Source organism: Silene latifolia, chromosome 7 (assembly GCF_048544455.1).
Source record: "Silene latifolia isolate original U9 population chromosome 7, ASM4854445v1, whole genome shotgun sequence".
Taxonomy (NCBI): Eukaryota; Viridiplantae; Streptophyta; class Magnoliopsida; order Caryophyllales; family Caryophyllaceae; genus Silene; species Silene latifolia.
Window position 1 is genome coordinate 96,441,082 of NC_133532.1, and position 17,638 is coordinate 96,458,719.

Consider the following 17,638-nt stretch of genomic DNA (forward strand, 5'->3'; position numbering starts at 1 on the left):
GTGGAGTTAACTGTAAATTATTCCACAGTTTTTAAGGTGTTGATCAAACTCATTTGAAAGATATTCGCCACCCCGATCTGAACGGAGTGCTTTAACCTTTCTTCCCAGTTGGTTCTCAACCTTATTCTGTTATTCCTTGAATTTTTCAAAAGACTCACTTTTATGCTTCATTAAGTAGACATATCCGTATCTACTCAAATCATCCGTGAAAGTGATAAAATATCTATAGCCGTCTCTTGCGGTAATTGACATAGGTCCACATACATCAGTATGTATGAGTCGTAATAGGTCACTAGCGCGCATTCCAACACCTTTGAAGGAAATTCGAGTCATTTTGCCGATAAGACATGATTCACACGTGCCAAATGAAGATAAATCAAATGTGGGAATAGTCCCATCCTCAATGAGTTTCTTTACACGTTTTTCATTTATGTGTCCCATTCAACAATGCCATAGATAAGTTTGATCTTTGTCACGAACCTTTAATTTCTTATTATTCACATGTAATATATCTGTGGTTTGATCTAAGATATAAATTCCATTCATGGAAACTGCTTTGCCATAAACCATTTCATTAAAAGAGAAAATACAGCTAATGTCCTTTATTGAAAATGAAAAACCGTCTTTATCAAGTACGGAAACATAAATAATATTCTTAGATAAACTGGGTACATAGTAACAGTTATATAAATATAACTCAAAACCACTAGGGAGCTGGATTACGTATGTTCCCATTGAGACTGCAGCAACTCGTGCTCCATTCCCGACTCGCAGGTCCACATCACCCTTTGCGAGGGGTTTGATGTTTTTTTAGGCCATGCAAATGATTACACAGATGAGAACCACAACCAGTATCAAGTACCCAAGTTCCGAAACTTGCATGGTTAATCTCAATCATATGAATATAAGATGACATACCAACAGGAGTGACGCAGCCTGCTTTTATGTCCTCACGGTACACGGGACAGTTCCTCCTCCAATGTCCAGTCTTGTGACAATGGTGGCATTCAACGTTACCGTCCTTGCTCTTTGCCTTGCCTTGTGAGCCACTAGTCTCACCAGGCCCACTCTTACCGTTTCCTAACTTTTTAAACTTTGGCTTTCCTACAGTTAGGTCGCCGTGAGGTTTGCCTTTACCCTTATTCTTGTTGGAAATCATGAGAACATCTTGCTTCATGCTCCCACTCAATTTCATATCCTTCTCGGTCTGTACGAGAAGTGAGTGTAGCTCATGAGGACTTTTCTTCATCTCATTCATGTAGTAATTTGCCTTGAAAAAGGCAAAACCAGCATGAAGTGAATGAAGCATACGGTCAATGACTATGCTCTCACTGATTTTGCAATCAAGTGCCTCCAGTTTCTCGACATTCTCAATCATGTTAAGAATGTGTGGGCTAACCGGTTGGCCCTTCTGGAGTTTCGCATCAAAGAAGCGACAGGTATGCTCATAAGTAACGATTCTCGGTGCTTTTGAGAACTCATTAGTGAGCGTGGTGAAAATCTTGTTTGCACCTTGGGAAATGAAGCGTCTTTGCAAATTAGTTTCCATTGCAAAAATGAGTACGTTCTTTATCGCACAGCTTCCATGACGAAGTCACTATAAGCAAGTGCCTCGTTAGCTCTTGCATTGAGGCCTGGGTTTGGCGGTATTGGCTTAGTTAAGTACTTGAGCTTACCGTCAGCAATGGCAGCATTCCGTAATGATGCCTCCCAGTCAGCAAAGTTGGACTCGTCATTCTTCAGTCGTGTGGACTGATTCATATGATCCATGAAAGTTTTGAGCCAGGACTCGCGTGAAAGTGTGGCACTTGGCATAGGGATATCATTATTTCCAGCCATTTGTTATAAGCAGTATTATCAATATAAAACGAATTCTACACTGCGAAAGGAAGAAAATATAATAAGCATGCTCATCGTTATGATTTAAGTCTAATGCAATACTGTTATAAGGCGAAGACTCAAGCATTTATACAATTGACCTTCCTCAAGAATTATATAAATGATCCCAAGACTCAATTATCTGTAAATTGATAAGCCAACCTCTTGGCTAATTCTACTGTTAGAATTCTTGGTTGATAAATTTCTCTAAATTCTATCTATAGTCCATCATAATCACGAGAAACTCTTCGGATTATAACGTTGAGGTAAAATAAGTCAACACAAACTACTTACCCAACGTAGAAGGGGTCATATGGAGAGTAAGGTCATATATGCCTACCAACGAAGAAGGGATTCATAGTTGTTTGGCCTTATAAAGACTAGCCTCAATTTTAGTTTTAGAGGAAGATCCCATCAACTTTATTTTAATTAATTTTAAGTGAACTAATATCTAGCATGCGAGAATGAATAAACTAAGATGATGGCTTAAAATTGTGTGACATCTTTATGTCCATGATAACTAACATCCAATATATATGAGTCAATTTTATGCATATTAGTAGGTGGTTTGGTTTAGGCGGAATATGATGCACTAACTATCAAGCGAAGAAAAGCAATAAGAATGGAAAAACGTAAAATAAAATGAAGTCCTATTGTGGCCTATCTACCAAAATGAACATAAATACAACTTTAGAATCCTTCCTAGGACCCGAGAAGCTTGTCTTGATGTTCCATCTTGGTCCATGTAGCGGGAGTGAGCAATCCAATCTCCATCTTTAGTCTTCTCAAAATTACAATTAATAAATTACAAAATAAACCTATTTACATTCTAATTTAAAAAACATAATACTAAAGAAAATTAAAGGAGATTCGAGATCTCAAAATTACATCAAAATTATGTTTCCATCATTATGAAAACATAATTAACTAAGGCCACACTAGGTAATACAAATTACAACCGATTGCAAAAATACGTAAATAAACCGTTCAACGATTCATTCAACTAAAAAAAATGCATCAACTATAAATTAACCATTCAAGACATAATTCCTTAATTATGTAGAGTAATTTATCCAAACCACCTATTTTATAATTATCAAAATTATGTGACAATTCCTCAATTACTCACAATAATTCCAATCTTAATTCACATTAGCTAGTGATATGAATTGATCCAACATTATTTTAAACCTCTTTAAAATAATTGGGTATCTTTAATTTGTGAACCTTTTCACAACAAACAATCATACATTATAAATTTAATGTATAATAATTATTGGCCAAAATAAACCGAAATTTTTTTTCATGCTCTCGGTAATCATCCCAAAAAAACAAAAAAAACCGTTTTGTTTTCTTTCGGCATTTAGCCCTAAAAAACGTAAAAAAAAAAACAGTTTTTTTTTTCTTCTAATGCTCTCGGCTGAATAAAAAAACGAAAACAACCCCCTTTTTTTCAAAGCTCTCGGCTGACAGCCCAATAATTCGAAAAAAAAAAACAGTTTTTTTTCTTCTCTTATCGAAAAAAAAAACCCATTTAGATGAACAAAATTTGTTTAAAGTTGCTATTAGAACAAGAATGGCATAATCATCAACATTTAAATTAATGAATCATGATCCTTAAACAACAATTTAACATCATGTGTGCCAAAAACTATATAGCAAAAACAAATAATCATCATTAATCAAAACTATTCCATTTACATTTCAATTTAATTTTTATTAAATCAAAACATCTACAAATTTATCATATTATCATCTTAACAAATTAAAACAACAATATGAATAAATCAAATGGAACAAAAACATCAAAAAAAAAAAAAAAAAATTTGTCTCGGCAGAAATTTTTTTAAAAACGGTCGAACCCTTTTTTTCTTTTTCTCAAATTTTTGTTAAATTCATTTATGAAAATCATATAAAATAATTTCGTGACCTATGCTCTGATACCACTTGTGGGAAATATCGGTATACTTCATCAAGAAATTCGGATTATAACGAAATTATAATTATGAAATTACTAGTCATAAATGAATTGCATAAACAAAAGAATAGAGATTTAGAATTAATTTTTGGTCCTAGCAATTTGGCCTAAGAACAATATCGAAATCGATATTCTCCTAATTGTTGCATCCAAAATGCTTTGAGAAATGCCTCTCTTTTTGCTAGAATGAGATCCCTAATTTCTCTAATTATTTTTAGGGTTTTTGTGATGATAGAATTAGGTCAAAAAGGAATGAGAAAAATGATCTCCCCTCTACCTCTTTAAACCGTGTAAAAGGAGAATTAGGAAGATATTTTTCTCCTTTTTTTCTTCCTTAAATCGTGTGACCCCAACAACCAAATAAGGAGAAAAATCTTCTTATTTTAGGTTGTTGTCTAAATGTATATTATGGGCATTATTTAACAATTGTCATATATGTCGTCCCGTATTCATAAGTCCACACACAACAGTTTGTAGTCGATTTATTAATATCGGTCTGTCACCATTTATTATGACAATTTCGTATAATATATACATTAACTATAAATATCGCATATTTATAATTTGCTTATTAAATATAACCGTTTACGTTTAATTACGAATTAACATCTTAATTCGTTTAAGCTAACATTATATACATTAATTAAATATAACAGTTTATATTCAATTTACGAATTTAACAATTAATTCGTCTCAGCTGACATTATTTAATTAAATTAAATAATCGTCTCATCATCACATTGACTAACTGTTTAGTCAAAATACATGGACTAACCTTTTAGTCATATAAGGCATCAATGTGATTATATTTTCATACGATCACATCTCTCAAACACATCCTTTAGGTGTGACTTTTAGGGACCAGTTGATCACCGCCATCAGTATGATAATAACGTCAAACTTCTAGCAAGCCAACCGTTATTAAGTAAACGTTAATCAACTGATAAAATACTAAGGATACCCTTGTGAACCTATAAGAGATTTATATATGTTATCACACTAACTGTGGAGGACACAAGCTCCAACACTAGTTCCTTGAGACCGTTCTCACACTTTTCTTGTTAGTTCCGTGTATGTCCAGGTCGAATAGGTCTAAGATTAGTCCTTTTGATCCTGAACCAAAAAAGACTTTTCGCTACAGATGAAAACTTAATCAAGAAGTGGGTAAAGTAAAAGACTTGAGTATACTTGACGTCGAGGCAGCGAGCTCAGCACAGTCGGCCGATCAGTCCTACACAGAGGACGAAATTCCCGAGACCGAAATTCCAGTTGAAACTCCTACTCCTGAGACTACCATCATGCCTTCTCTAGCCAGTCACTCCGAGCCGACATTAGCTTCCATCCCACAAGGATTTAAGCTGCCCAATACTGACAATGGAACCTTCAAAATTCGCCCATCTTACATAAATTTGGTGGAGAGAAATTTATTTGGAGGGACATCTACTGAAGATTCTGCTACACATATGGAGAAATTTGTCACCTACTTTTATTTTATCCCGTTAACAGCTGGAGTGACACAAGATCAATTAAAGCAGGTGCTTTTTCCTTTTTCACTGAAAGATGGAGCTGCTGAATGGTTGAGGGACTTAAATATGGCAGACAAGGGAATTACTGACTGGAATACTTTAGCTCTTGCCTTCTACAAGAGGTATTTCCCACTTCAGAAAACTAATGCGCTAAGAAGTCAAATTACCAGTTTCAAGCAAGGAGCTACTGAATATTTGAATGAAGCATGGACTCGCTTCAAACGGTTGGTTCGATCTGTTCCCTATCACGGTTTCCCAAACTGGTTTCTTTGCAACCAGTTTTATAACAGGTTGTATGACGACCATCGTGCCTTATTGGATTCATCAGCTAATGGAATGTTTCAGGATAACACCAACGATAGTAACGCGTGGAAGTTGATTAATCAGATTGCCACCCATACTGCTAAGTATGGAAATCCTAGGGGAAGCACACGAGGGATCGGGGGAGATAGTGCTCTTGCTGCGCAATTGGAGACTATTTCTGCTCAAATTGCTGAGATAAAGACTACTCAATCATTGGATAGTAAAGAGAGAGTTCATGCTATGAGTCAACTGCAAGAGGAGTCTTGTGCTAGATGTGGTTTAGACGGTTACAATGCAGCTGAGTGTTTGAGCACATTGGAGCAGGTTAATGCCTTTCAGTCTTATAGACAAGGTGAACAAGGTACACCCTTCTCCAATTTTTATAATGAAAGAACGAAGGAACACCCTTTCCTTCAATGGTCAAGTCAGAATGTGCAAAACCCGTAGCAGCAACGACCACAAAAGAATGTTTATATTCCTCCCAACAGTCGTGGTAATCAACCAAACGGAGGATATCAAAGGCAAGTTCAAGGAGGTCAGCAGTTTAACAATCAATATCAACAACCTCCTCAACAAACTCCTCAATAAACTCCTCAACAAGCTCCGAACAATGAGATGGTAGAGTTGCGTAATCTTTTGCAACAAACTTTGTCAATGCAGTAGAAGCAGACGGCTCAAATTTCTGAGCTGATTGCCCATAATAAGATGCTAGATAACCAGGTGGCTCAGATGGCACTTTAAAATCTATCAAAACAGGCTGGGGGTCTTCCTCCTCAGGGTAAACAAGCTCACGAGCAAGCTAAAGTTATTCAGCTGAGGAGCGATACCACATATGCAAATCCTGACCTGCATAGCCATGATAATGATGTGCCCACTGCTGATGATGAGGTACCTTATATGCATCCCAAAGGATTGGGTAATTTGGAGCTTAGTGATGATGAGAAAGAACTTGACGAATTTGAAACACGAGCTGACGATAAAAGCAAAAAGAACGAAAAAGTTGAACCTGCAGAAGTTCCTCGATCGAGTCAGCCCAGGCTCGATCGAGGAACCAGTGTGCTCGATCGAGTGACATCAAGGCTCGATCGAGGCACCTCCTTGACAGACGACGATGTTTCAAAACTTGATTCTAAGTTCAAGCAAGCCGAGCCCATTACTATTGCACTACCTTTTCCTTATCGGCAACAAAAATCTAAGCTGGACAAGCAGTTTGGTAAGTTTATGGAAGTCGTGAAGAATTTACAGGTAAGTGTTCCCTTCACTGAATTAATTACTCAAGTGCCGGCTTATGCAAAGTTTATGAAGGAGATATTGACAAGGAAGAGATCCTTTGATGCGGTGGAAACTATTGCTTACACTCAGAAGTGCAGTGCCATGTTGCCAATCAATTCACCACCTAAATTAAAGAACCCAGGAAGTTTTTCTATCCCTTGTCATATTGGTCATCTTGCTATAGTAAAGCTCTTTGTGATTTAGGAGCTAGGGTCAGCGTCATGCCTTATTCTATTTGCAAGAAATTAAATATGGGTCAGTTGACGGTTACTAATATGACACTGCAGATGGCCGATAGATCTGTTAAACACCCACTGGGGTGTTGGAGGATGTTCCCGTTCGTATTGGGAAATTTTTCATCCCCGTTGATTTCGTTATCTTGGACATGGCTGAGGACAACCATATCCCTATCATTTTGGGGAGACCGTTCCTTCACACTGCGGGGGCGGTTATAGATGTTAGGCAAGGGAGATTGACTCTAGCTGTGGGGATGATACTATTGTCTTTAACTTGGAAAAAGCATTAAAACATCCCATGATAGAAGAAACTTGTCATAGTATAGACGACATTGATTTTACTATTGATGAGTGTCTTCCTATGTGCTTGGACAGGGATCCTCTGGAGATTGCCCTGGTTCCGGATTCAGCTGATCAGACGGGTTCATAAAGTCCAGAAGTTCATGCGATTGAGAGGCTTCTAACTGGAGAGGAATGCCCCCATCAAAAGATATATAGTTTGGGTATCGCACCTAAGGTAACTGAGGTAAAGAAACCTGAACTAAAGCCCCTTCCCTCTCATCTTAAATACGAGTTTCTTGATGACTATGAAATAAACCCCGTGATTGTCAATGGTAGCCTAACTGAAGGTCAACTATCTGCTTTGTTGTCTGTTTTGAGAACTCATAAAAAGGCCACTGGGTATAGCATTGATGATTTGAAAGGTATTAGTCCTGATTTTTATATGCACTGCATTCAATTGGAAGAAGGCCACAAGCCTAGTGCACAAGGTCAGAGACGCCTAAATCCTCCAATGCAGGAGGTGGTAAGAAAAGAGGTACAGAAATTACTTGATGCTGGCATTATTTTCTCTATATCTGATTCTAAATAGGTCAGTCCTGTCCAAGTTGTACCTAAGAAGGGAGGTACTACCGTAGTAAAGAATGATAAGAATGAGTTGATTGATACTAGACTTGTTACAGGGTGGAGGATGTGCATTGACTATAGGAAGTTGAAAACCGCTTCTAAGAAAGACCACTTCCCACTTCCTTAAATTGACCAAATGTTAGAGAGACTAGCATGTCATAGTTATCTCTATTACCTAGATGTCTACTCCGGTTTCTTTTAGATACCCATTCATCCTGACGATCAGGAAAAGACCACTTTCACATGCCCATATGGTGTATTTTCTTATAGGAGGATGCCCTTTGGTTTATGTAACGCTCCTGCTACTTTTCAGCGTTGTATGATTGCCATATTTTCTGACTACATAGACTCTATCAAGGAAGTCTTTATGGATGATTTCAGTGTGTATGGTACTGATTTCGATGTTTGCTTGAGAAACTTGACTAAAGTTTTGCCGCGCTGTGAGGAGAGCAACCTTGTTCTCAACTGGGAGAAGTACCACTTCATGATCATTAAAGGGGTGGTACTCGGTCACTTGGTGTTAGGTAAGGGTATTAAAGTGGACAAAGCTAAGGTTGAGGTAATTGAGCAACTCCCGTACCCGGTTAATGTTAAAAGTGTGCGTAGTTTTCTTGGTCATGCAGGGTTCTATCGCCACTTTATTAAGGATTTCTCTAAAATTGCTCAACCTCTAACTCGGCTACTTCATAAAGATACACCTTTTGTGTTTACTGATGTGTGTGTGAAGTCCTTTGACAGGATTAAACAAGCTCTTATCTCAGCTCCCATAATCCGATCTCCGGATTGGAGCCTTCCTTTTGAGATTATGTGCGACGCCAGTGACTATGCAGTTGGAGCTGTTTTGGGGCAGCGAAGAGATAAGGTGTTGCATGCCATCTACTATACGAGTAAGACTCTTGATGATGTGCAGATCAACTATGCTACTACGGAGAAGGAGCTTCTTGCAGTTGTCTATTCTTTAGACAAATTTAGAGCTTATCTTGTTGGTTCTAAAGTTATTGTTCACACTAACCATGCAGCTTTAAAATATCTTTTGACCAAACAATAGGCTAGGCCACGACTTATTAGATGGATTTTGTTGTTACAAGAATTCAATTTAGAAATTCGTGATAAGTCTGGTGCTGAGAATGTTATTGCAGATCATTTGTCTAGGCTGAGATTTGCAGGAAGAGAGATTTTGCCCATTGATGACTCTTTTCCAGATGACCATCTTCTAGTTGTAGCTGCAAATACCCCATGGTTTGCAGATTATGCCAATTACTTGGTAGGAGGTATGCTTCCTATTGATTTATCCTATCAGCAGAAGAAGAGATTTATGCATGATGTGAAGCGGTATTTCTGGGATGATCCATACCTATTCCGGGAGTGCGCAAACGGTATCTATAGACGATGTATTCCAGAGGGTGAGGTGCATGCCATCCTTTCTCATTGTCACTCTTCTTCTTATGGTGGTTATCATGGTCCTTCTAGGACCTTTGCTAAGGTAATGCAATCAGGTTTTTATTGGCCTACTATCTTAAAAGATGCTACTACTTTTATCCGTTCTTGTGATGCGTGTCAAAGAACGGGCAATATTTTACAAAGGCATGAGATGCCTCAAACTGGAATCTCAGAGGTGGAGATTTTTGATGTTTGGGGCATTGATTACCAAGGGCCATTCCCTACTTCTCATGGGAATCAATATATATTAGTAGCTGTATATTATATTTCTAAATGGGTGGAGGCAATTGCCACTCCCACTTGTGATGCTAAATTTGTTGTTAAGATGATTCAGAAAATTATCTTTCCACGGTTTGGAGTGCCTCGCGCGGTGATTAGTGATGCAGGAAAGCATTTCAATGAGCGTCATCTCACTTCTTTATTTAAGAAATATGGCGTTACACACCGTAGAGGATTGGCTTACCATCCCCAAACCAGTGGACAAGTGGAGGTTTCCAACAGAGAACTGAAACAGATCTTAGAGAAGGTAGTAAGCAAGAACAGAAAGGATTGGAGTCGGAAGCTAGATGACACCTTATGGGCTTACCGTACTGCATTCAAGACGCCGATTGGAGCATCCCCTTACCGTCTAGTCTATGGAAAATCTTGCCATTTACCTGTGGAGCATGAGTATAAGGCTATGTGGGCCATAAAGGAGCTGAATATAGATCCCTCACTGGCGGGTGAGAAACGACTGATGCAGTTGAATGAGGTCGATGAATTTCGACTGCATGCCTATGATAGTGCACAAGTGTACAAGGATCGAACGAAGAAGTGGCATGACAAGCATATTTTGCAAAGGGAATTTCATGTCGGTGAGAAAGTTCTATTATTTAACTCTCGTTTGCGTTTGTTTCCAGGTAAGCGGAGGAGTAGATGTTCTGGACCGTTCGCTCTTGCTGATGTGAACAAATTTGGGTCAGTTACACTGCAAACTGACAAAGGAGAGACCTTCAAAGTGAATGGGCAACGATTGAAAATCTACTATGAAGGAGCTCATGTTGGGGTAATAGAGGCCGTTGACCTCTTTGCCATTGATTCTTCTTACTGATGAGGAATTACGGTCGTGCGGGACCGCAAAAACCAGCGCTACCGAGAGGCAGCTCGGACATTGTAATATATTATTTTGTAAATTAGGATTTAAATTTAATTATCGCATTTACATTTACGTCTTTCATTGAATTTTGAGAGATGAGAGGAGAGGGTCTTATGCTGTTTTCAAGTGTTTTTATGCAGGCTTTAACGGTATTTGCAGGTAAGAATCACAAACGACGAAAAAGGAATCCACCAGTAAGATCCTCGATCGAGTCAGCCCAGGCTCGATTGAGGCACCAACCCGCTCGATCGATTGCACCCAGGGCTAGATCGAGGCACCAACTAGAGAATCAAAATCCCTTAAAACAAAAGTTGGCATGTGCTGAATTTGGTTCCTCGATCGAGTCACCTCAGGCTCGATCGAGGCACCAGTGTGAACCGGGTTCCGCGTTTTTAACCAGCCGGTTTTCTCTATTATTTGTTTTTAATTCTTCCTATTCTTTCTTATACTCCGTCACTTTGTTTGCCCTTTTCGACTGCTATCTCCTCTTTCTCTCTTAATTCAACATCACTCATCATCAAATCTCCCATAAAACTTGTGTTTATTTGCATATTAAGTGATTACATCAATCTATTGTGCTTACTTTTGCATTTTCATTGCTGAAATTGACAAGGTAAGTCCCGTTTTGCGCTTTAGTTGTTCCGGAAAATCTGAAATTTCTTGTCTAAAATCTTGAGTTTATTGCTTTGAATCTTCCATTGCTCATATACAATTTCTATTTCCTTGCTTTTTAGCCCTTTATTTGTTGAATTAAATGCCTAATTTGCTAATTTGGGAACTAAGGTTCTTCAAAATCCGGGTTGAATTTATGCATTAAATTGGTATGTCGACTAGTGGGCAAGGTAATAAGAGGCCACGGGAGAGGCGCGCTCCCGTTTGTCAGCCGGAGGTGGTTGAGTCTTCCGAGGAGGAGGAGGATTTATCACCGTTTGACGACTTTCCTTTTATTGAGTTCCGTGACAAAGAGTATTGGGATAGGTTCGAGTTCTTGATGACTAAAACCATGAATGCCACTCGGTTTGTGGATTGGAAAATATTGCGAACCTTCAAGATTGATGACATTATGTTGGGTATGTTTGTTGAAATTGGATTGCAGGGTCTTTTTCTACTACACGAGTTATCATATCGTGCCTTGACCCTTGAGTTTTTGAGTTCATATTCTTACTTCCCTAGTGACCATCTTATTCGGTTTAGATTGCTTAATGTAGAACGGTCTTTGACTTTTGACCGTCTTTCCGAAATTCTAGGGATTGATAAGCATTCTGATGGGGATTTGTATAGTGGGATGTCTGCGATCCGATATTTCCCTTTATTTACTGGCTTTGCGGATGCAGACATTAGTAGTACGTCTTTGTTGGATGTTCAACATGTTTGTCTTCGGCTTTTCCTACGATATTTGAGTTATTTGCTTTACGGGAGGCATGACAAGAGCAAGGCCTCTTCCTTAGAGGTCTTGATTTTAGCTAGTTACCTGAACCCATTTCAGGAGAGGACCTTTCAGTTTTCTCCCCCTGCTCTTGTTTGCTAAGCTTTTGACCGCAAGATTGGGAAACATGGTGATTTAGACTGTGGTGCCCTCATTACTAGGATTGCTCGGGCTGTATGTGATTTTGAGGGGGATGACCCTGATGAGCCTATGGATGACCATGAGCCCTTAGTTGATGACGACCACCTGCGCTACGATATCTCCTACATTGACATTAGGAACGGGAAGGATCATTATTGGAAGGTTCGGGGTCATTCTTACATGCTTTTGCCTTGTGACCATTTGCCGGCTGTGGATCTTCTTGAGGAGAGTACAGCTAGGGAGAGACCCCCACTTGTCACTTATTTGATCCCACAGGACATTTTGGTTACTTTTCCCAGTTCTAGCACTACTACTACAACTAGTGGGCGTCGGAGACGTCGTCAGCCTACCACCCACTTACCTGGTTCCTACCAGCCCACTCCTCCTCCTCCACCTCCTACAGCCTTTCCTACCCAGGGTTATCACTTTGACCCAGTTCTTACGAGAGAGGTGCAGATTCATGAGGGTATCAACACCGCATTGACTGAGCGGCGTATGTGGGAGCAGATGGAGGCTATGACTCTTGCTACAGGGGGACAGTACACGGGCACTTCTCCTACCTACTACACCACACCTGGTGATGTTAGCCGTGTTTTCCACCTTTACGGTGTGACTCCTGCTGAGTTTGGGCAGTTTAGTACTGATTATGGTGCTTTGGGTCGGCCTTTTTACACTCCTGTTCGACCTCACCAGCCCACTAGTGTCTTTTCAGAGGATGCGGGTGTTCCTTTGTCGCAGCGTGGGCAGTTTGGTCAGTTTGGGGCTTCTACTTCTACTGCAGCAGCTTTTCCAGGAGGTGGCCGTTCTAGAGGCCGTGGTAGATGAGCCGGCCGTTCTAGAGGCCGTGGGACACCTGTTACTCACCCTGAGCTGTTGGCTATGTATGCCGAGATTGATGGTTTTGATGAAGCCAACCTTGATGATGATGATGATGATGGAGCTCTCTAGTGACAGGTGGTCGCTACATCCCTCACTTTCCAGCTGGTTTGGGGGATGCTTTTGCATTACAGCTGGTACTATCTTTCTTGTTTTTGTTTTTATTGTATTTCTTGTTTTCTCTCTTCCCTTTGTTAGTAGTGTCCCGTAGGTTGCTGGGTTTCTGTGTGATTGCTATGCTGTAGGCGTCTCAATGAGGACACTGTGACATTTAGGTTTGGGGGAGGGTATTTATTTCTGTTGTGTGTTTATTTTATTGTTGTGTGTAAAAAAAAAAATAACCAAAAAAATTGAAAAATTTATAAAATACAAAAACATGTTTTTATTTATTTTGAGTCGAGTCTTGGTGAATTGTTTAACAATGATGATAATTTGCTTTGTCTTTGCATTTGAATCCCATTGAGTTGTCCATGTACATTGTTTTGACCCGTTAGCTATGATGAACAAAGCTCTTTACTCAAGTCTTGACCGTCACAATATGCCTTATGCCGAGTACATTTGACTTTATTTTGTTGGTAAATCACTTAAATTTCTGAGGTCTTTAGAGCTTCCTAGGCCGGGAACATTAATAAACCGGTCTCATTGTTATTTAGGCTGAAGAGTGTGGTCTCCTTGTGGAATATGTAATATCAAACTGCATAAGTGTGACATTAGTTTCTTAGCTTTTGTGCGTTCATATGATCGAGTACATGAGGAAAGGCGGTTCTTATTGTTCAAATATGCCATACATTACCCAGTTTTTGTTAGCCCGTTTGAACCATGTAGCCATTCTATATCCTATTTCTTAGCTACATTCCAGAATTTGCCTACCTTTTTCGGGACAGTCGCAGTTGCTTGAGTCTTTGTTATTATAGCTGCTTTGGTTGGGTTGGGACTTTTATGTCATGTGGGTAGTAGCTATCTTTTTGTAGAAATTGTGTGACCTCCTATGTTGAAAAAGAAAAGTGTTATGAAGCAATGAAAAAAAAGAAGAGAAAAAACAAACAAACGAAGAACGAAAGAAAAGAAAAGAAAAAAAAAGAAAAAAAAAATAAAAAAGATGAAAAAATCGAAAATTCAAAAAAGAAAGGAAAAAGAAAAAAATTCTTGCTTCATCAAGTTTTGTTAGGAGGTCGTGAGTGGTAATTATGAGAGTCTAATGCACATTTGGAGAGTCTTTTCATTCTCTCATATGTTGTCAAAGTTGAGATGATTTCTCCAGTTGGATGATTGTTTTATATACTATTTGCTTTGGCTATTAGTTTAACGCTGCGACTACCGTTTGAGCCTCACATACCCATATGTTCTTTTACACAAGCCACTTCTATACCCATGCCACTTTACCACCATTCTTTCCTTGATACATGTACTTGGTCTATATTATGATTGCGCACAAATTGGAGAATCTTCTATCACATTAGATTGCATGCATGTTTCATAAGTTGAGTGAGCGTCTTTATTCTTTCTATCTTACATATATCTCACCCCTTATGAGTGCATGAGTGAAACCGTGAGAATCCAACAAAATTGTCTTGCAAGGTTGAAAAGCATTTGGCTGAGTCTCGGTATCATGTCACATCTTGAGTAGAGATGCGTTAATCTGTTACCCGTGCCTTTGAATTTGTTTTATTGGCACAATTTTTGGTCATTACATTGTTATAGATGTGGATAGCTGCGATTTGTATGTGCGTAGACATTTGCTCTGAGTTATTCATTCACCATTTGTTTGCTTGTCCTTTGTTTGATTTGATTTGGGGGAGTTTGATGTATCACTTTTATATATACTTTTATAACTCCTTTTATACCATTTCATATACCATTTTCGTGCCTTTATATCGTTTATATGCCTTATTTTAGTGAATTTTCGATACTGTCGCTATTTTATGTTTTAATACAGAAATGACGCATTACGATGATAATCAAGCTAAGATGAACATAGCGGAGATGTCATAGTGGAATACACGGAGCATGGCACGAGGAACGAGGTAGCATGAAGGCTAGAAGTGAAGAAACGAAGAAATCAGTCTGTGAAGCTGGTTCCTCGATCGAGTCCCCTGAGGCTCGATCGAGTAATCGTCCTCAATCGAGTCCACCCAGGCTCGATCGAGGAACCTCTCTGGCAGATTTATTTCCGGATTTTCCTAAAACAGTTATTTTGTATTATAAATTAGAAACTCGTACGTTATTATTAGGGTACACTTTATTTTGCTGAGAACGGCTGAATACTCTCTAGCTTCAATCTTTCCTTGTTGCTACGGTATTAATCTTTCTTCAATAATTATTCATTCAAGTTTATGTTATTCAATTATTGTTCTTATTTAATGTTTTCAATCATGTCTTCAATTATCATTATTGTTGTTGTTGTTTTAGTCATGAGTAGCTAAATCTCTCATCTAGGATGAAGGGGATCTAGGTTAATTAGAAAGGGGGAAATTGATTAATTGTTAGAGAAATCGTATAAATTATCGTTTGATTGTTCTTCTTCTTCTAGTTAATTAACTTAGGCCTGAGTTGTTAATTAGTGTAGCGAACTAATGCTTTCACCGACAGGGTTAGAATTAATATAGGCTGCGATAAACAAATAGATTGTATCTAATTATAGCGATCGCATGTTAGAATCGATCTAAAGGGCATAAATAGAATCAACCGATCCTGTGACCTTAGACAACTTGATAGATCTAGCAATTGATTAAGAGACCCCATATAATTGACCTAGTGAACCGGAAATCCTAGAATTTTATTATCAATTTTTTAAACCCTTTTAATTACTCGCAATTAGTTGGTTAGATAACAAACAAAACAAACCCCCAAGAAAACGGTTACCTTCAGACGATTTAAATATTTACAGACTGAATATTACCGCCTCCCTGTGGATTCGATACCTGTCTTACCACTAGCTATTATTGTTAGTTTTGAGATAGTTTTATTTTGATTTGGTGATACGACGTTAGCCATATCATGCTCCTACCAACTAGTATGCAAAATAAACTAAATGCAATCCTAAATTCACATTGTTTATACCGCATCAATCAAAATAAAGCCACATAGTCATTAACATAAAGAGGAAAAAGGAGATTGGAAAGATCATACCATGCGGTCTTCAATATCCTCATGTCTCGGATGTGGCGTAGTCGATCAATGTGAAAAAGGATGGACAAACACAATATATACAAAACAATATATACAAGACTACACTACAAAGGAAATGAACATGTTTTTGGATTTTTGAATTTTTCAAATTTTTATGGGTTTTGATTTTATGAAATGAAAAGACATGTTTTTGTATTTTTCAAAAATTTTCAATTTTTATCATTTTTGGAATATAAATTCCCATTCCCCACTTTATTTTGGACATTGTCCTTAATGTACATGTAGGAGTAGGAATGAAAAGAGAAAGTACATATTTTTTTGGATTTTTGAATAAATGCAATGATATGAATGAATGCATGCTCTAACTAAATGCAATTCTACATGACATATATAACAAATGAATGCAATCTAAACTACTCTAAATGATGCATGTTCTCACATATGATCAAACCTCCCCAAACCGATTTAAACACTATTTCTAGTGTAGGAGAAATGAGCTTTGGTCATTAGTGATTATGTATGAATTCTAGTCTATATGCAACTATCTACATGAATCATGTGAGATATATTACAATGCAAACTATACTATATGAACTAACTAATTTGAATGCAATATGCAATATAATACAAATGCAAGTGAGGTGTAAACTAAATGCAAGGTAATTTTAAAATGCAATGCAACTATACATAAGAGATAGGGATAGAAGAGTATCATACAATTGGAGATGGTGTGGTAGGCATCTCTCATTCCTCATTATCACCATCATTGCCGTATCCATACCCGCTAGAACCTCCTTGGTCATACCCTCCTCCTTGGCCATAGAATCCTCCACCTTGGCCACCAAAGTTGTCGTCTTGGTAACCTTGATTAGGGAACAAAAGGTGCGGTTGAGCCCAAGATGGACGAGGGCCATTAGGGTCTATATACCCTTGTTGTGCCATTTGGTAGTATTGAGGATAGAGGGCCAAATAGTTGTCTTCCTACCCTCGGTGTACCCCGAGATCGACCCGTTGCATAAGGCTCATCAAATCATTCACATCCGGAGCATTGGGGACTTGTGGTTTGAATGGTACATAAGGAGTGGGGTATGGTGGAATGGGTACATAAGATGGTGGTGCAATACCCCTTACCGGCATCGCACGAGGTTGTTGAGGTTGGCAAGGTGCTTCTTCTCTTTGAGGTGGGTTGGGGTGGATCTCAATGTCGAGGAGGTAACTTGGTGTAGGCGAATACCGACTCAACCTTGTCTCGGTAGGTGGCACATTCCATCCCGTGAGAAAAATAGAAGGGCACCCCTTTGTAAACCACTCCACACTCCCGGTTTGGGTGTAGGTACACCACCGGTGGTGGTTGAAGATGGCCTCCTCATCAATCAAGGTGCTGCCCTCGAT